The sequence below is a fragment of the Protopterus annectens genome, chromosome 6.part1 (assembly GCF_019279795.1).
Source record: "Protopterus annectens isolate FY-2018-M chromosome 6.part1, PAN1.0, whole genome shotgun sequence".
NCBI classification, from domain to species: Eukaryota; Metazoa; Chordata; order Ceratodontiformes; family Protopteridae; genus Protopterus; species Protopterus annectens.
In genome coordinates, this window is record NC_056738.1 from 72,799,230 (window position 1) to 72,820,670 (window position 21,441).

The 21,441-nt window shown below is 42.7% G+C and overlaps 1 protein-coding gene across 4 annotated transcripts in view; it reads left to right on the forward strand.

The window, feature by feature from the left end:
• Window positions 1-21,441, forward strand: part of UBR3 (ubiquitin protein ligase E3 component n-recognin 3) — a 4,226,407-nt gene that overhangs the window by 1,316,616 nt on the left and 2,888,350 nt on the right. The gene's annotated exons all lie outside the window — the stretch shown is intronic.

A 21,441-nucleotide genomic window follows, 5' to 3' on the forward strand; every position in this document is an offset into this window, starting at 1 on the left:
GGTGTGCACACTTAAGCAACCAACATATTGTATGTTTTTTATATTTTTATATTTTTTCTCATAACATATTTGTTTCTTTTTCAGTTGAATTGTACAGGTTATAGGTCACATTAAAGGTGGGAAAAGTTTTGAAATGATTTTATTGTGGTCTCATTTTTTTATATCACAAAAACCTGGCATTTTAACAGGGGTGTGTAAACATTTTATATCCACTGTATGTTACCGTTTTCAGTACTTCTTTCTTTAGCTTTGCTGGTATTACTTTGTACTCCTCAAGTACCTTTTATACCATTGTTGGTAATTTGCCTTCTATACCCCTTTCTCTTTCCTTTTATATATAAAAAAAATAAAATAAATTGTCTGTTAGTATAGATAAGTAGTGTAAATCTATCGCTTCTTAGGGTCTATATTATAACATCGAAGTTACGGAACATCAAATACAATATGGTCGACACCATATTGTCAAACTGGTTTAATCAGGGGAGCAAGGACCCTCCCCCCGCTACTTAAATATACCAACTCAGAGACCGCGCTACCTTGCAGTAAATGGAAATCTCCCCTTACGGAGATTTCCGTTTACACGCTCGAGAGTGAGTGTTCGATATTCTCATGCTGACAATGTCAGATTTGACATTGTTGGCTTTTGAGAATATAATATAGACTTCACAGCCTTTTCACTAATAACTTGTTGAAGTTCTTCGTGTTTCACTGTTAACAGTCATCACCTGTGGGTTATCCCTGCTGTGGTAACACTCAGCTGGCCCAAATACCAGAGTCAATGTTTTTCTGCATCGGCTGCTGTCACTTGCTGAATGACGTCAGGTCGTCAGTGCTATAAAGGAAGGCAGCCAACGCCATTACACCAGTCTTTCTTGCTGAGGAGCCCATAGCAGAAGCAGTTTGCAAGTGTGCCAGTCTGTCGCTACCAGAGTTTGAATTTCAGCTGAAAGCTTCTAAAGCTAAGTACCCCATTAGGGATCCTTTTTTCTTGCACTAACCAATGTCTGAAAAAGTTAACAATTGTCTCGCCTGTGGAAAGCAAATCCCACACTGAGACTTCCATTCATACTGCATCACTTGTTTAGGCCCAGACCACGATGTCCCCCGTTGCCGGTTCTGTGCCCTCTTTAACGCGAGAACCATTTGTCGTAGAGCTCTTATTGTAGTCAGGTATTTTCGTCTTCCATCTTCGCATTCTGAAGTGGCGTTAGTCAGTCAACAATTCATAGACATTCTGAAAAAATGTAAGGATAAAGATAGAGACAGACCACACAAAGCTAAGCCTTCTGATGACTCTAGCGCTAAGCAGGTCGTCAGTTCTCCGGAATTCATTGAGGCGCCTTCGCAGCCCCTGATGCCCAATTTGATACCTTCGCAGGCCTCTACTGAGACCCTTTTGGAGTCCGGTATGCCGCAGAAGTCTTCTTTATCTTCCGAGCCTTTGGTTGTCTCTGCCTTGGTTGGGTCTGGAGCCGCAACGCAGGCACCGGGTTCTGAGGAGATTTTTCGCACTACCGAATCTAGACAACAAAACGATGTCTTCTTATCCGACTACCATTTCTCTCAGACGGATGGATACTCTTAGGCCTAGAAGCAAGGACACTCCTAGGAAAACTACCTCTAGCCACCATTTTACCCCTGCTCCACCACCCCAAGCTTAAATGCTTAAAATGGCGGAGGATGTTATCACCCTTATCAGGGGTAGTCAGGCCACAACTTCTAAAAGGAAAAGAGACCTTTCTCCTGAAATACTGACAGAACAGGATTCTGTGGAGTCTGATTATTCAGATTTTGAAGAGGAACAACAACCTCTGACTGCTTATAAGGATTCAGATGCAGAGAAATTCATTCCTTCTACCTCCCCGCCAGAAGATCTTTCCTTTGGGAAAACCCTTCACAGCCTCAGGGAACATTTCCACTGGGAATCCCAGGAATCTAAGAAAAGACTAAGAGAGTATCTAGACCTGCCCCAGCACAGACCCTTGGCCTAGCTCCTGACGCCCTCCCATTTGCTCTCAGAAAACCTGACATGTATTACAGAGTACCGGATTCTCACAAATACTTGTACAGAAATCCTACTGCAGACCCAAAGGTCATTACACAGAGACCAAAAGGAGCTAAGGCTAGTTCTGCAAAGAATCCTATTCCTTCTGACAAGGACTCCAGAGCTCTGGACAGATTGGGTAAAAAGTATACACCTCTGCAACCTTAGCTATCAGAGCACTCAACTGTCAGTTCCACATGTTAAAATATCAGCAACACACTTTGGCACTATTAAAATAAAAGATTTCAACCTTTCTTGACTGTACCAATTTGAAAGAGTTAGCAGATTTACTGCACTATACTTGTCAAGCGTCCAGCCACACATTACACTGTGGGTATGACACCCTAGAAGCCTCAAGCAGTGTAGCAGTGTCAGGATCTGTCATTAGGAGACATGCATGGCTGAAGGAACAACCTCTCCCTGATCATATCAAATCTAAATTACTTGATGCACCCTTGGATAGGGACAGCTTGTTTGGAGTAAAAGCAGAAGAGGTGCTTAAAAAGGTGGAAGATAAGCTAAATATATGCAAACAGTAAAGGATTTGTTTCAGGTACAACCTCCTAGGTTCAGCAGGAATTTTCCCTCAAAGCACTGGTCCTTTCCTGCACCTAGCAGACACGGACAAGGTAAGCTCCACAGGGACAGAACACCCAGACTCCTATCCCAGGGACAGCAAATAACCAAACAGTGGACCACTTCTGCTCCAAAGGCAGGGAGTTCTAAGCCATCCCTCTATGGCAAAAACCTCTCAATGACTCCCTCTGCACTTTTTTCATTCACCAAAACCTAGGAGGAAGACTCTCCCTCTGCAAAGAAAATTGGCTTTCTCTAACAAAGGACCAATGGGTCTTGAAGATTATTTTTCAGGGATACAAATTCTCCTTCAACGAACTCCCAATTCCAAGAAGGTACCCAGACTTGCCTCCAAATCAGTGGGCAGAGGCATTGAGACAAGTCCAAACTCTCATGTCCCAAGGGGCAGTAGAACCTGTCCCCTCAGATCAAACAGGCAAAGGCTTTTATTCCAGACTATTCCTTGTTCCCAGAAAAGAGGGCAGTTAGTGCCCAATCCTGAATCTATCCATTCTGAACACCTCCTCGGTGGTCCCCAAATTCAAAATGCTAAATTTGCATCAGCTGCTGCCTGTGCTGACAAAAAATGCCTGGTTAATTACCCTAGATCTAAAAGATGCCTACCTCCACATCCCATAAGGAAGCCCTGCAGGAAATTCCTCCGCTTCAGAGCAGGGTCACAACACTTTCAGTTCTCTGCGCTACCTTTTGGCTTATCTACTGCTCCCAGGGTATTCACCAAATGCTTCGCCCCGGCCATAGCCTTTTGCAAACAGAACAATATACAGATTTACCCTTATCTGGACAACTGCCTCATTCAGGCAGATTGCAAAGAAACGCTCCTCAGGGGCTTCCTTTGTCAAAACCCTCATAACCTCCTTAGGGTACACTATCAACGAGAAGAAGTCAAAGCAAACATCCTCCAGAAAGGTCATTTTCTTGGGAGCACTGCTGGACACAGCATCCCAAATGGCCTTCCTATCCTCAGAAAAGCAGAGCTTCCTGCCTTTCTATTTTACACAGCTGGCTTCCAGAATTCACCTCACTGCCAGGAAGTTCCTGCTTTGGTGTCAGCACTCAGCAGAGCATTACCACAAATGCCTCAGATGTTGCTTGGGGCACTCACCTAGAAGGCAGGTGCACCCAAGGTCTTTGGGATGCCCAGCACCTTCCCTTACACATCAACCACAAGGAAATGATGGCAGTACAAAAGGCTGTGACATCCTTCAAACCCCATCTCAAGCCAGGGGTTCTCCTTATCAAAACAGACAACACCACATTATTGTGGTACATCAGCAAACAGGGAGGGACCCAATCTTACACTGTGTGCAGGCTAGCCATGAACCTCTGGATGACAGCCTCTTCCATGGGATTATGCCTAATAGGCCAATACCTACCAGGGATCGACAACACCCTGGCAGACCACTTAAGCAGAAACTTACTAGACCTCCATGAATGGCAACTCCACAGAAAAATCTTTTTACAAGTCACTCAGGCGTGGGGGACTCCAGAGGTGGATCTCTTTGCTTCGCATCTCAACCATCAGCTGAAATTGTTCTGTACCAGGGAGTGTCACCACCTACCATGGAAGGTGAAGGCCTTCACCTTCCCCTGGAACATCCTCTTTGTGTACACATTCCCTCCTCTGTCTCTTATTCCCAAGGTACTGATCAGAATAAGGGAGGAGAGACCAAAGGCCGTCCTCATTGCTCCAGATTGACCCAGACAACATTGGGTACCCCGTACTGCGCAGCCTGACCTTACAGCCTCCCAGGCAGCTTCCCCTGATCTGAGACCTCTTAACTTAGGTGGGGGGGAATGCTGCACCCAGACGTGTAGACTGTCAAACTATCAGCATGGCTAATCTCTAAAGGCTAACAAGGGGACCCTGTTAAGCATACAGGTCCTAGACATTATCACAGAGGCCAGAAAGCCCAGCACCAGAAAATCTTGAGCAGGAAAATGGAAAAGATTCTGTTCCTGGAGCCAGTCCAGAGGGGGCAATACCTCACAACCTTCCATCCCTCTTATTCTGTACTACTTAGAGTAGCTACTTAATAGTGGCCTCTCCTTCTCCCCTATTAAAATCCACGCCTCAGCCGTTTCAGCTCATTTAGATACAGAACAGCCCCTGTTCTCCCATCCTTTGATTAAACAATTCTTCAGAGGGGCTTCTAATACCAGATCTCCAGAAGGCCACCCACTCTAGCCTGGGACCTGAATTATGTTTTGGAAAAACTAACCTTACCACCCTTCGAACCTGCTGCTTCAGCAGAACTAAGATACCTCACCTGGAAGACTGCTTTTCTCCTAGCTATCACCTCAGCCAGAAGGGTTTCAGAACTTCAGGCACTGATGGCCATTGAGTCCTTCATCATCTTCCATACAGACAGGGTCTCCCTAAGGACTAATTCCTCCTTTATGCCCAAGGTGATATCTAATGTAACTCTCAACCAGGCCATACATTTACCCACCTTCTTTCCTAACCCTCAGAACAAGGAGGAAAGAATTCTGCACTCACTAGACATGCATAGACAACTCAGATACTATCTGGACCGTACTAAACCCTTCAGGAAAACAGACCAACTACTTGTCAGCTTTTCCCCAGGGTCAGAGGGGAAGCCCATTTCCAAGTGGATATCACACTGTATCCATTTCTGCTACTGGTTGCATATGAACCCCCCCCCCCTGAAGTCTATTCAAATCCATTCCACTAGGGCAGTCTCCACTTCCACAGCATTCCTTAGAGGAGTTCCCACCAGGGAAATCCTGGAAGCTGCCACCTGGACTTCTGTCCATACCTTCACCAAGCATTACTACCTACCTCTGTTTTCTAAGGCTAGGGCAGGGTTGGCCTCTGCAGTTCTGTAGGGCATGGTGACCCATTCCTAGGTCTCTTACTAATCATACCACCCCTCTCGTCAGGTTTGGGAATCCTCCCACAGGTGACGACTGCAACAGTGAAACATGAAGAACATAGTACACTTGTGTACACTTACCATAAATGTAGATCTTTGAGTGTATTCACTGTTGCAGTCCTGGTTTCCCTCCCTCCTTCCCCCTAATATTTTCTTTCTTTCTTTAGGGAGACATAAGTTTCTAACGGTGGCTTTTAGCCACCAGGACCACTTTACAATATTTACTTGGGCCTCTGACTGGTTAGGGCAAGAAGAACTGATGTAATGGTGTCGGCTGCCTTCCTTTATAGCACTGACGTCAGTCAGCAAGCGACAGCAGCCGACGCAGAAAAGCACTGACCGTGGTATTTGGGCCGGCCGAGGGCTACCACAGCAGGGATAACCCACAGGTGATGACTGCAACAGTGAATACACTTGAACATCTACATTTATGGTAAATGTATACAACTGTACTTTCCTGCCTTTTTGTTGCTAGCTGTTATAAAAACCCTCTGAGTTTAAAAAATATATTTCCTGTGAGTGTAAGATCCCAAATTCTGATGCCTGCAGGGAATATGTTTATTGTTTGGGTCCAGCCCACCTTGATATAGACCAACATGTTTGCTCTGGTTTTAATTCTAGGGCCTTGATTGACTGTAAAAACAAGTTAATTCTGCAGGGTCTCTTGCCCTTTAAATCTTCCTCGTCAGTGGCTGTTGCTCAAGCCCTTTCTAAGAAATCTGAAAAAGCTAAAGTTTATTCACAAACTAAGGACAGGGAGTCCCAGAAAAGGTCTCTGGATCACCCCTTAACTTCAGCTTTGGCTACCTTAGTAAAGCCCCCTGCCAAGATCCTAAAAAAGTCGGATCTGTCAGTCTTTGATCAGACAGCTGTAAGTTGTAGATCTCCATGGATCTGTATCCCTCCGCTTCCTTTGGTTCTATTTCATCCAGGCTCACCTCTCCATTCCTAGAGGTGTTATCTCAAAGACATTCAAGGCTTCCTTCCACTACCTTTTCTATTCAGTTCTGCAGAAGCCTTTCAGTAGCAGATGTGGACAGGATAATGAGGATTTTCCTCAGAGCACAGATACAGATGGAGATTCTTCCGGCCCTCAGATCCGATGGCTGACCATTTCCTTTTTGTTTTGGTGTCTCATTTTCTGATCTGTCCTTCCGTTTAGGAGCCATCGGATTTGAGATTATTAGGGGTGTCTACTTTGGGTCTAAAGAATGTTTGTTCTTTGACTCTGATTCCTCACCAGAGGTCAACTTCTCGTTCAGATCCGACAACAAGCTAATCACCCTAGACATCCACATCCCGCCCCCATCCCCCATTAGGAAAACAACTGTAAAAAATTTCTCCAAAGCCAACTTCACGCTTCTTCATGCTATCCCTAACAGAACCAAGATGCTATCCTCCAAAAAAAGGAAGCCAATCTGGTGGTCTTCTGCCATAAACAAACTCTACAACAGAAGAAAGAAAGTGTTGCAAAAAAGAGTAAAATCCCACGATTGGAGGAGCTCCCTGGTCAGCCTCAGTAAGAAGCTGAGATCCCTCATAAAATTCTCCAAAGCTAGTTATGAAAAGAAAATCGCCACTGATTCTGAAGACAACCACAAAGCATTCTATAGCTATGCCAAGAATCTCAATGGCAACATTCAGATCTGCTCTGAGTTACAGCAGAACTCCCTGGTCAGCCTCAGTAAGAAGCTGAGATCCCTCATAAAATCCTCCAAAGCTAGTTATGAAAAGAAAATCGCCACTGATTCTAAAGACAACCACAAAGCATTCTATAGCTATGTCAAGAATCTCAATGGCAACATTCAGATCTGCTCTGAGTTACAGCACAATGACACTAAATATACAGAACCACCTGATATTGCCAACATCCTGGCAGATGGTTTCAGTGCTAACTTTACCCCCTAAAGGGCCCATTTTTATACCGGAAAAATGCAAAGTTCCTGTAATCATGGCTGCACAGGTAAAAACCTCACTCTCCAAAGCCAAGAACACAGCATCCATGGAACCTGACAACATCCCAGGTTGCCTTCTACATGAACTACAGAATGAACTGGCACCCCACCTAAGTACCATGTTCAATCACAGCCTCACCTCAGGCTTTGTACCCATTGAATGGTGTACCACGATGGTTATCCCACTCCACAAAGGGGGTGGCCAGAACAGACCCTGGGAAATACCACCCTATTAGCCTGACGAGCCTGGTCTGCAAGGCAATGGAACGTATCATCATGGAACTCATAAACAAAGACATTGGAGATCTCCAAACTCAGGACCCCACACAGTTCGTGTTTGTAAAAGACAGATCATGTCTCCTAAACCTGATAGACGTCTTTGAAGCAGTCACCAAAGCCATAGATGAGGGTAAGGTGATTCACACAGCCTATCTAGATCTCGCCAGGGCATTCTACACCATCCCCCATTCTGGAATTATAGATAAACTCACTAAACTAGGCATAAATCCATATGTCACAAGATGGGTTGCCAACTGGCTTACTGACAGAACCCACACTGTGAAAGTAGCAGACTCCAAATCAGACTTCAGACCAGTGACAAGTAGAGTACCTCAGGGTTCAGTCCTGGGTCCTCTCCTGTTTGGTATCTACATATCTGAAGTACAGGCTAACACAGAAGGTGTTTGGCTAACTAAATTCGCAGATGACTGCAAACTAGGATCCATAATCGAAACTCCGCACAATGTGGACATCCTACAAAAGGGCCTCACTGAGACAGATGCATGGTGTCAAAGCCATGGTCTCAAGCTCAATGCCAAAAAGTGCATTGTCATTTCCTTTGGTAAAAACTCTGTACCCATGAACTGCCACATAGGTGGTAGTCTACTTAACACCGAAAGTGTGATAAGAGACCTTGGGACACAGGTAGACAGTAGTCTCTCCTTTGATAATCATATCGCCACAGTGGTCAGGAAATCCTTCTACATGGCACACCTCATCACAAAAGGTTTCTCATCCAGAAAAAAAAGGTCATTGTTCCCCTCTACTCATCACTCATTAGACCCATTATAGAGTGCAATGCCCCTTCTGGTATGTACCTCACAAGACAGCTACAACAACTGGAAAGGCCGCAGAAATACCTCACAAAGAGGATTACTGGCCTCAAACAGCAGTTGCCCTACGCAGACCGACTCAAAAAATCCAGCTTTACTCCGTCGCATATCACCTACTCAGAGGCGATCTCTGCCTAACATACAAAGCTATGTCAAACCAGAGCTATTGGACATGCTCCACTTAAAGAAATCCTAATCCATCTGAGCTACACGCTCTAGGGACCTAAACCTTGTCACCACAATAAACAGAACATGCTGGAGGGATGGATTCCTGTCCCGGGGACTTCCCATACTCTGGAACAGACTACCTATCTATGTCAAACAGAGCTCCTCATTAGCACACTTCAAGAAAAATCTTGATGATTGGATGGGTAATAAAAAATTCACCCCGGGGATCACTTCTGTGGTTCTGCTTGACAGGGGCACAGGAAAATAATTTTCTTGGGTGGCGAAAGCCAGGGTACCTTTTTGACTAGGCTTGTATAGGCCCTAGGGTCTGTAGCCTAGTACCTACCTATGAACCAATGATGGTTGGTCTGAACCAACCAGTGCCAAATGTTTTGGTGATGGAGGACTCTCGGAGCTGAAGCATCTGTGTTGGATCTATGAGCTTGGAGTCAGCCCTGAAGCTTTTGGAGCATTCGCCTCTCCTTGGAGCCTCGGCGCTGGATAGTTTGGGTCTGACTCCCTCCTCGGGTGGAGTGCTGATGGAGCTGCAGAAACTGATGATCTGAGAGATTTCAGCTTCGAATTTGTCAACTTCTGTTTCTCCTAGGTGTTCTGTTTTGAAGTTATAAAGAGGGTTTACTCTATCCTTTAGAAAGACATCCCTGCCCCCATTGGATCAGATAACCGTACCTCGTACTGTGTGTCCTGAGTCTCGATCATCTCTTCCACTGGTACAGCCAACCTGAGTAAGCTTCCATCTTCTCCATCAGGGCATTATCTCTTACAGATACCTGCCCACAACACCCCACTGAGGAAGTCCCTTGCAAGAGGGCATGCAGAAGGAGACAGATTCCCCCTAGTAATTTTGCACAAAAGACAGTGATTTTGATGAGGAGGGTAGAGGCCCACCTGACAACATCTCTTTCAGAGACAAACTGGAGCTCTTAAAACAAAGAGATGGTTCATCTTCCATTACCCCCTTCCAAGAGGAATCTGTGTTCCTGCAGACTTTTGGGTCTGGCCCATCTACTTCTTGGGTGACTTCCCCTGCCGATGAGCTTGTTGACTTAGTTTCTCGGCAGGCATAGAAGGAGCCAGACACTGTTGAGCCAATACCAAAGAGACAACATAAGATTCTTGCCCCCCTAAAGACCATGTGCATTGGAGCAAGGGAGTTCCTGTTGATGCCATGGTTGTTGCTGCAGCTACAAGAAAGGAACTACCACAGCAAAGTTCCTCTGTCCATCCCCCTAATAGGGAGTGTAGGGCATTGAACTGATTTGGTAAGCATGGTTATGCTTCAGCGACCTTTGCCCTTAGGTCGCTGAATTACTTGGCACATTTTACAAGACTGCAAAGGGATTTTAATCAAGGATCTTATCAAATCTCTCTCTAGTTCATGTCCTCCAAGGATAGGAACAGAATCTCCTTACAGCTGGCCACCCTCCAATCTGCGTCAAATACATCCATGAGGTTGATCTCCCATGCTGCGGATGGTACATCACAGGCAGCAGGTTCCGGCATAGCAATCAGGAGACATGCCTTGATGCGCTTATGTGATTTTGCGAAACATTTAAGCCTCCTTTTGTCAATGTGCTCTTTGACAGATCTTCTCTTTTTGGTCCCAAGGTTAAATGCACAGTCTCCAGGTGTGAACAGGAGTTAAAGACCCTGTCTGCCATGAGTGTACATTTTTCTACACCTTAAAGACCCTTTTCTGGGAACCAGTGAGGTGGCAGAAAGATGGGTTCCTATTACGTGATCAAAAGTATAAAACTTCGAACACCACAAGATCGAACTTGTATGTTTGAAGTTTTATAATTTCGAACACAAAAAAAAAAAAAAAAAAAAAAAAAAAACAACGGACAGAAAGTAACTGTTGTTAGCAGGGGGCAAGCCCCCCCCTGCATCCCCCACACCCGCTGCTCTTTAAATATACCAACTCCGAGATCGCACTACAGTGCGGAAAGGGAATATTTCCCTTTACTGCACTGTATTGCGATCTCGGAGTCAGTATATGTAAGTAGTTGAGGGTGTGGGGGGTGCAGGAGGAGCTTGCCCTCCAGCTTACAGCAAGTAGTTGTATTTCCTGTCATGTTTTAATTTTTTTTATTAGGTATTCAGTGTTGCTGAACTTCGATGATATGGTGTTGACCATATCGTATTCGAAGTTCTGTAATTTCCAGTATCTAATATAGACCCCAGAAAGATGTGGTTTAAGAAGTCCCCAGAATCCTTTCAAGGATTCATGTAGAGAGAGTTCCTCAGGGATAGAGGGGGGAACTTGAATGGAAGACGCTGGCCTCGCAGCAGAGGTGGTCTTCAGAACCAGAGATCTTTCTTAGGCCCTATCAACGGTCCTGAAAGGAGGCCCAACTGCACCTCTCTGGAGTTAGTCAGGGGTCGTTTTTCTCTGTACCAGAGAGCCTGGATAGCTGTCCCAAAAGATTTGTGGGTGCAGAGGATTATATCCAGATGTTATACCATACCAATTTTCCCTAGCCTCTTCCGCACTTCTGAAAAAAATGCAACATCTCTAGAAATAAAAAAGCTAATGGAAAAAAAGAATTATCCAAGAAGTCCCCCCAGACCAGAGAGGATCTGGAACTCTCTCAAAATTCTTGTTAGTGCCAAAAAAGATGGGGGCCTTGAGAGTAATTTTATTCAGTATCCCATATTTCGGATGGTCACAGTTCAGTCCATTTTGCCTCTGCTGCAAAAAGACAATTAGATGTGCTCAGTAGATCTTCAGGATGCGTACTGTCAAATCAACCTAAGCTTCCATCTGGGAGCCACATTACCAGTTCAGAGCACTGCCCTTTGGTCTCACCACAGGCACCAGAGTGTTCACCAAATGCATGGCAGTGGTAGCAGCTCACTTAAGACCAGTGGGATTCCGGGTGTTTCCATATCTAGACGATTGACTCCTTACTGCCCCTAGGAATCAGCTGATTACAGGCAAGGGACTTCTTGCTCTAGTTTTGGTCTCATCTGGAAATAACAGTTATTTGCAACAAATCCACAATACAAAACAACGGATGAATTACCAACCAACCAAAAACAAAAAAAAATCATCCAGTGATGAGACGAACCAAGCAGATAAACGATAATAACAAAGTAAAACCATTTGTGTGTTTATTGTCCATCTCCTTGGTTCGCCTTATCAGTAGATGATTTTTTTTGTTTTCAATTACAACAAATCTCAACTCACCCCAACACAAAGTCTGGAGTTCATAGGGTTGTGTTTAAACACGGTCAGTCAGATAGCTTCTTTTCCCTCTACTTAAATAAACCCTCTGCAGTCCCAAGTAAAGAAGGTGATCCAGAATTCATCTCTTCCAGCCCATCTGATCCTACATGCTTTGGCTTCCGTGGCACCAGCTGTCAAACTCATTCCATTGGCCATGTTCCATATGAGGATCCTTCAGTGGACTTTCTCCAACATCCATTGCCCATGCCAGGATCATTCAAGCATGCAAAATATATCTTCTGTGGTGGAGTCATTCAAATCAGCTGCATGAAGGCCATCCTTTTGTTCTTCCCTTTCCCAAGGCCACGGTGACCATGGATGCTTCTCAGCTTGGGTGGAGGGCACTACTTGGGAAGGGACAGTCCAAGGTATGTGGTCTACCGAAGAGACCAAGATGCATGTTGGTGTCCTGGAGATGAGAGCAGTCCTTCTAGCATTGCAGGCCTTTCAAGATGCCCTCCCTTTCGGGACAATTGCAGTTCAAATGGACACTATGTCGGTAGTTTCCTACATCAACAAACAGGGGTGGGGGGGACCAGATCTTAACCCCTCTGTCGAGAAGCTATGAGATTTTGGCAGTGTGCAATATCTTCCATTCACTTTCTGATAGCAACGCACATCCTGGGGAAATCCATCATGTTTGCAGACAAACTAAGCAGGTCCATTCTGATGCCTCACAAATGGTCTCAGTATCAATGTGACAGAGAAAACTTAACACCAATGTGGCTAGTCATGCTGCAATCTAATTGCTAAACCGCTTAACAACAAGTGCAGCAGGTTCTTTGCCCTGATACCTCCATCGCTGGAGTCACCGAGAGATATTCTAGTTCATGCATGATTGGCCGTCTGAACTCCTGTATGCTTTTCCATTGGCATCATCTTCTACATCCACCATGAGATCAAGCTCCAATTCCAGACCTCTTGTCTTATTCAACAGGCATGACTCATCTGGACTTAAAAAGCCTTAAATTGACCACATGGTTTCACTAGTTCCACTAATTGCTAGACAGCCCAGGTTGTCTTCCCTGTTCTGTCATATTTTACTGTCTTCCCATAAGGCTTCTACTAGAAAGATTTACAAGAGTAAATGGAAAAGATTTGTCTTTTGGGCCATTACCAGAGACCTGGACCTTTTCCAGATCCTGTACCAGCAATCCTGAAATTTTAGCTTCGATCTTTAATAGTTGAAAAGCTGACTCCTTCATTAGAGTTTAGTTTCCACATGGGTGAAAATAATTCTACGTTGGCCCCTTCTAAATTATGCAAGGACTTTTCTCAAGGGAGCTTTTTTGCTTAGACCTTCATTAAAAGATCCTACTCCATCTTGGGATTTAATTATAATGCTTCAGCATTAACACAGTCTCCCTTTGAATCTTCAGCTAAAGCTGATCTGAAATTTCTCTCTTGGAAAACCATTTTTCTGGTGGCTATTATGTTGGCTAGAAGAGTATCTAAACTGCAGGCTCTGTCTTCAAAACCTCCTTATCTGAATTTTCAAAAAGACGGTGTCACTGAAAACGAATCCATCTTTCCATCTTTTTTACCTAAGGTCGCTTCTGAGTAGAATGTTAGCCAGGTCCTTAATCTCCCAGTTTTCTTTCCAAAATTTTCTAATGAAAAAGAGTACGTGTTACATCTGTTGGATGTGCATAGACAACTTTGCTTCTATTTTCGTAGAACCAAAGACTAATAAATCTGACCACTGTTTCCTTTTCTCCTACCAAACTAGTCAATCTACTATCCAAAATTGCATTGGCCAAATGGTTTGACTGATTGCATACATCTCAACTGTACCAAATTCCTCAGTATTTACTGGTGTTGAGGGCAAAATAGTGTGGTGCCACGAATTTTCGAGTGGCCCTTTCAATTCCTGATTTTTTTTTTTTATTTACAATTTTAAGTTATGCTAATGTCATCACACATTGCCAGTGTATCCCGCAATGTCATCAATGTGCAGGGGCTTGCCTAATAAAATAAGCTTTGTGAGGCAGTGCCTGACTGCCTATCAGACTGGGGTGGGAGAATTAGAAAAAAAAATAGAAACAAAGTTCAGACAGTTATTTACAGCCGTGCAGCCCATGAGTGACTTGTGGCACAGCCAACCAGCGAGTGAGGACATTGACTTCATGATGTTCTTTAAAAAAATACATGGAAAGAACATGTTGAATTTTAACATTTTTAATACACACATGATCACAATTCCATTCTGAAATGAAGTAAAATAATCCAGCTAGAAATCGATCCTTATTCAGCGTGAAGACTTGTCTTATGGGACTTTTCTCCCTAGTGAGAATATATTGTGCAGAAAACGTATTCCGCAACAAACCAGCACAGTATTGCAAGAAGTGTATCGATCAAAGTAATGTAGGGAGAAATGTGGTCTGTGAAGCAACCTGGAAGGTAACGCTTTTTTTGATTACACTGTTGCAACTGATGATGTTTGTGTAATCGAAGAGCAGTGAGTGTGAGCTAGGATCAAGTAGCGGGTTTTCTACTAAATAGTGCTGTATTAGTCATTGCTGTTGCAAGATTTCTTTGTAGTTGTGTGTCCAACATAAAAAAAGAGAAGGACTGGATATTACGTGGGGGATGGGGATGGATGTGGTGGTTGACTTGTAGCCTGATCGTGGAGGAAGTGTTTTTCTTTTAACAGCAGCATATCTTTTCTTGCTGCACTGACCAGCAATTTTGTGGAATTTAAGATTCCACTGGAATGTGTTTGTGCAGTTGTTTTATGTAAATAGTCTGAACTACTCTGTTATTGCTTACATTTCTATATTTTTTAACAAATGTTTTCTATTTCAGCTAGGCCAGGCCTGAAATTGGTCACTATTGATCAGTGCACTGCCACCACACTAAACAAATATACTAAGTTTAAACAAGAGGCACTTGGTATTTATAGATTGCATTGTGTCTGCTGTAGTCTTAGAATATGGATGGACAGTTGAGCTTTGTTTGGTGAGGTAGTTCAGGTACTGGGAAGGGCCTGTTGTATTCACATCCAGTTGCAAAAGTGAAGGTTTTCTGTTCAGTAGTTTTTTTTTACAGTTAATCAAGAAGCATATTGGTGGTCAGAGTAATTTAGGGGGAAATGGGCTCTGTGGAGCAAGCAACCTAGAAGGTAATGCCAGCTTATGTTTGAATAAAGTATTGCAACTGACAGTGCTGGTTGTGTAGTCAAAGAGCAGTCAGTGTGAGCTGGGATCAAGTAGGGGGATTTCTATCTATCAGTGCATTACCACAGTAAACAAATATAATAAGTTAAGTTTAAACAAGAGGCGTGGTATTTATGGATTACATTGTGTCTGGTGTAGTCTTAGAATATGGCTGGGCAGTCGAGCTGTGTGTGGTGAGGTAGTTTGGGTAATGGGTAGGGGTGCAGATTAGGTGATGGTGGGGAATGCATGCCAAAGCCAAGGAGTTCATGAAATCTGAAGGCTCTGATTTTAAGAATGAGCACATCCTGGGGGTAGTAGTTGTCACTGTTGTAGTGACTTGCTTATGTGCTTAACTGTAAATCTCCCAGAGCAAGAAATCTGGACAAAGCCAAAAATAATGATGGGACATATTGTAAATATTGCTCCTGTAAACTCATATAGTTGCTAGAGTAACAAATTTGCATTAGTGTATATTTTCTGAGGAATATGAGGTCTGAAATTCAAATGTCTATCATTATTTGTTGTTATTTAGTGACTTCAATATTCATGTTGGTATCCCATGGTTCCATTGGAGTGGGTGGAGTTACACGATGATATATATAAATTTTTTGTTAATCGGCATCCCAATTTATGGCCAGTTGCATTCACTTTTCATGGGCTTTTGTCCAGGTTTTTGATATTTCCAGGTTGAGAGGTATGACTGATTACCAAAAATAACACTGGAACAGGTACTTTAACACCGACGACTCCAAAACCAAACAAAATAAGTACCACAGATGAAGGAAAATAGTTGGCTCGATAGAATTCCAAAGCTGGTTTAATAGTCAAGTCAAACACATAAACGCAATTACACAAACAGTGTTTTCATCTAAGTTGCTAAGACTTCATCAGATGCAAACAGTAAGTGAACCATCTTATTATATAATCCATTAGCTTAATTATTCAAGTAATCCACCAATGAAAATACAGTCCATTATCTCAATAAAGCATGTCATTGATTGTGCCCAGAGTACAAAAATGAACCACCACAGTTTTAGTGGGAATGAGAGGCTTGCGCTTCCATTTAGTCTACAAAGTAGCCGCCGTAGTTGAATCTGTCCCACCTTCCAACCAGAGCTACGCCCACAACATAATAAACGCTAGTGTATGACTGATTGTATAACCTTTATCTGTGGTGAATTGGGTTTATCTTTACCAAAACCTCCTAGGGCCCATTCCACAAGATTTATGGAGGTTTCTTTTTTGGTACCGAGTATTTTTAGATGATATTTGTGCAGCTGTGACTTGGGCTAATCCATACACTTTACACGTTGGATTTGATTGCTAGAAGCAGAGCAGCATTTGGCTCAGGAGTGCTCCGGAATATCCTTCCTTAAGGTCCTCCCAAGGTTGTAGTAGCTGGGGACTATGTCCTATCAGTTGAGAATTGAAAGTCACAGCATCAGGTTAAAAAGTTATGTACTCACCATAACATTCTGCCAGTGTTGTCCATTTTCATACTTCCTCAACTCCCCACCCACCTGCCCCCTCCTCTTGTGTGCGTATGGAGAGATCTAAGAGTTGTATAGGAACCTATGTTCCTTGTTTGAGCTTCTTTTTCTGTTCTACCGCTACCTTTTTCTGTTATTTGTTGCCCTTTTACATCTAGGGGCAGCAAACTCAATATGACGTACATTAGGTTGGTGGGACATTATGGGTAAAGGGAGGAGCTTGAGAGTTCTAGGATCTGATGATCTGGAAGAAGTAGCTGAGTCGAATCTGAGTTGCTGATCTGGACCCATCAGTTGAGGAAGAATGAAAATGGACAACACAGATCGAACGTTATGGTGAGTACATAACTTTTTTATTTTACGGTTTGCTTTTTGCCTCCATGCATTTATACTATCGAGCCCCTGTATTTTGACTTGAGTCACTCATTCCTTAGTGGTGGGGCAATCCCTAAATTCACTAGGGTAGGAGCCATCTGGAGGGGGCATAATTTAGGCAGCCATGAGATTTGCTTCTGTCCTCAATAACATTTTGACAGTGAGGGCATTTACTTATTACCCTAATCCCTCCACTTTGTGTAGGAATGTGAGACCTGCATCACAGTGGGAGCCACAGCAGCACCCCCTGTACTTACTTGTTGAAGTCTACCACCCATTAGAGGATTGATGGATCACATACGCATACCCCAGGTCACGGGCCTATTGCTTTCTCCAAAGGGCTGGTACAACCTCTGACTGTCTGTGGCCTTCGTCCCAAAGATGGGCAGCCCCATCCTTCCTGCCAGCATTGTCAAATGATCAAGCTACTAATGAAAGTCAGAACACCTGGGCTGTAGTTAGGGCTTTATTTCTCTATGCCACCAGAACTGGCAAAGAGCCCTGCGAAGCCCGAGTGACCAAACAAAGCCAACCATGGGTAAATCCAGCATTACCCACACCCAGCCATGGGTTATTGCTATTATACAATGACATTATTTAAGAAAGAAGTTACTTACTTTTCCTAAATAATGTCTTTATATAACAGCACTGTTGTGTTCTTCCACGTTGTTTCAGGATTCTGCCACTTTGATGCCCATGCTTACACAGTACATCAGTGCTTTGGAAAGGAAGTAATGAAGAAAGGAAGATCTCTGTCGCTTTTCTTTTTTTTTTTTTGAAAAAGAGAAAACAACTGCAACCTTCAGATGGTTTAGAGGTATGAGAGAGACTGAGAAAATACAAGGAAAATCAGGTATGTTTCTTTAGATTTGCAGAACGTACCTGATTTTCCTTTGCCTTTTCTCTGCTGTCTTACGTACCTCTTGACCTCTTATTTCAAGATATGTGGACAAAGCCATCAGTAAAAGAGGGGACCGGTTGTTAATGTTACTCTTAGAAACTTAGAAAGCTGCAAGAGTAATTGTGCATTGTTTGAAGGAAAGAAAGTCTGAAACTGAAATGCGTGTCATTATTTAGTGACATTGTTCATCAGTGATTTGTCAGAAAACTATAAATTTTATGAGGAATGAAGTCTCTAATGTCAAGCTTTTCAGTTTGTTTATTTTATTTTTTTTTTTACTTCAGACTAATGCCTGTCTACCATATACCAGTAGAAAGAAATAGTCTGGCTGCTCAGTGGTACTGTAACAACTGAACTTTTTTCTATTGGTATATGCTCGATTTACAATGGACATGGTGGTTGGCCTGTCCAGTCAGAGTTCTTGTTTTTGAATGTTAATGATCAGTCATATAATTATTAATATGTTACACAGTGGTGCCATGGAGCTGCCAGTGGATGCCTTGTCAGTCTTGTATTGCATATAAAGTTCTTGTCCTAATTTATCTTGCCCTTCACAGTTTGGGTTCCCCTTATTTTAGGAAACTTCTCATCTGGTGTCAGCCTTCTTGTATTCTGCTTTTCCAGCCTTGGATTACTTGGGATTCTGCAAGTTTGGCTAGATTCCTGGGGGGACTTTCCTTAGTGCATCAATGGGCTATGCCTTGGGAAGCTCCTACCAGAGTGACTAAGGATGACCCCGATGCTTGATGGCTTTAAGTGCCTTGCTCAAAAACCTACTTTTTTAGTCTTGTTTGTGAAGGATAGCTGTATCTTCATTTTCTTACTATAAACACTATAAATATGTTTAGTATTTATGCTTTGTAATATTGCCTAGTCTATAGACAATTATTTTTGAATTTGAATTAAAATTTTTAAAAGTATACACTATTGAGAAGCATTAGATGTTGCTCAGAAATTCAGGATGTCTTGTAACTGTTCCATTTCTTTTGTACGTAGAAGCACAGTGGAGTTACATTTTGTAGCAGAAATTCCCAATGCCTTTCTCTGAAATTTTCAGTTGAAAATGTCAACCATGTTCAGATGCATAAGCTTTAATTGGTGGGAACTAATGCCAGGCTGAAATAGTCATTAAAGTTTGACAGATTTCAGAGATCGAGAACATTCCAGCGCAAACATAGCCATCACTTTTATTTGTGTGATAAAAATAAATGATACAAAACAAAATGCATTACACTTTTGTAATACCAGATCTAAAAGCAGTATTGGTTTATTTGTGAAAATGGAGTATTTTAGTTAGTCTAGCAGAAAAATAAGTAAAAAAGAGTTTTTCACATAAAACTTTAATATGAAGCTGCCCCATTTCCTTTAACCTCAAAACATAATTTCAAATAAATTGCATAGCCATATATCGTAGCATTTTCTTCTTCAGTTCCACTGTAAAATACCAAACTGGGCGCCACCTCTGTAGCGTAGAGGGATGAAGCCCTGCCTTTGACCTAGACAGTATAGTTGTTGGAAGAACCAGATGAGGAGTTAGAGAAATTAGAAGGTAGAGTCTTTAGCCTTTACCAAGGGGATAGCTGGGGGCATGTTCCCCAATGCATCCCCATTCACTTGTAATCCCTGGTGGAGACAGGAGACAGACAGAGAGATATCTGCTATTGGTGGTGGGGGACTTTAAAGATAACATCACTCTTCAGACATGAGAAACAAGTCTTTGCACTGTCTTATTGCATGCTAACTACTTGGGAATTTTCTGGTATGTTGTGATTGAGGACTGATATGGATTTAAAAAACAAATCCCCTGACTGTCTGAATGGTAGATATCCTGTGCAGATGATAGCCTAAACCAAAAATTAAAATATCAAAGTGTTTAAGAGATGTAGCCTCTTTCATGTAGAGAGAAGAAAGGTGATAAAAATGGCCATTGTTTGGGGAACAAGTATTAACTTTTATCAGAAGTTTGGGGGGTTACAACTGTGTAACTATTTCTTGTTAGTATTTATTTGCATCTGTTTCTCATGATCTCATGTCTACTTAACATCTAGTTGCTGCGACTACTGCCGATTCATTTCCCCATCAGCTGGTTGATAACTGCTCATAAAATGACCTTTATCCATTTAGTCATGAGGGGTATTCTCTATTTTCTAACCTAACTTTCCCCAGTGGCTCAAATGAGGACCTACTGCATTTTCTACTATGATCTTGTGCATTCTCACATCTGCCTTTATGAAGGCTGCCACATAGAAACAACATGCCAGAGCCTGGCATGTTCATCTGGCCCATAATGCAATAATGCTGTACAAGTTTTATTACCAGTAGGTGTTGGGATTTTAGCAGGCCAAGCCACCACCTTCCCCGAGGATGGGTTAAAGATTGTTGGTTGCTCACTCCCACCCTCTCCTCCCTTGCCCTGCTGGCGTTGCTCCTTTTCAACTAAACGATCTAGTGTCATCTGTGTCATAGTAAGGGCTACATCCCTGTATGCCGTGGAGTCAAGGTAAAAATTTCATTACTTACTGATGTAGGGGATCTGATTTAGAGTGCTGTAAAGTTGCTTGGCTATTGCACTAGAAGTTCAGTATATGTTTTCCCCCCTTTTAATTCCTTATGAGAGATGAGTCTGTGAAATTTAGCTTTTTTTTGTTAAAATAGTTATTTTATGGTGTTTTTTTTTTAAATGCAAGTGCAAGATCATTATGGTTTGCACTGATTTTCATATTTGGTTTTTAGTATTGATACATTTCAGTTCTTGGCTAGCAAGAGTATAGGCTTGTTTTTCCTGAAGCTGCACTTCGGGACCTTTCTTAAGAGTGATGTCTGTGAACTCTTAAAGTGGAGTTTTGGACACTGATTATATACTTAAATGTTTTAAGGCAAAACGTTTTTGGCTTTGTTCTGGTGTCTTTGTCTCTCTCAGAGCTTTCAGTATGGCTTTCCATGTGTGTTAATTCTGCTTCCTGTTTGTATCTATTAAAAAAAAAAAAAAACAATTTTGCAACCATTTCTGTAGCACAGAGGGTTGAGACCCTGACTGCTACTACCTAGATGACTGATTAGGAACCCAAATGCTTGAGAAGTGTGCATTGCTTACAAGCAGTACATGAGCACTATAGCCATGATCATGGAGCATGCATGAGAGCTTGCAAGCATAATTTGGCTGGTTTTATGGGGCCCATTTTGTCAGGATGCACACCAGGGCTGAAAGGGTGGAGAGTTAAGCCAGCCAGGAAAAAAAACCCTCGATGGCTGTCTCAGTGACATCTTCTCAGTGAAATGACTGACTCCACAAGTGGATAATGAATGCACAATCCAGTAAGCAGGAGATGATGCTTTGCAGGCAGGCATGAAGGATAAAAAGATGAAAATAGATAAGGTATAATTCATAGTAAGATAATCAGTGCATTTTGGCTTTCACTGTGTTTTTAATTTGAGTACAAGAACTATTTAGCTTTGCTTTGTAGTTTATTTGTAGCTGCACTTTAGTTTGAATG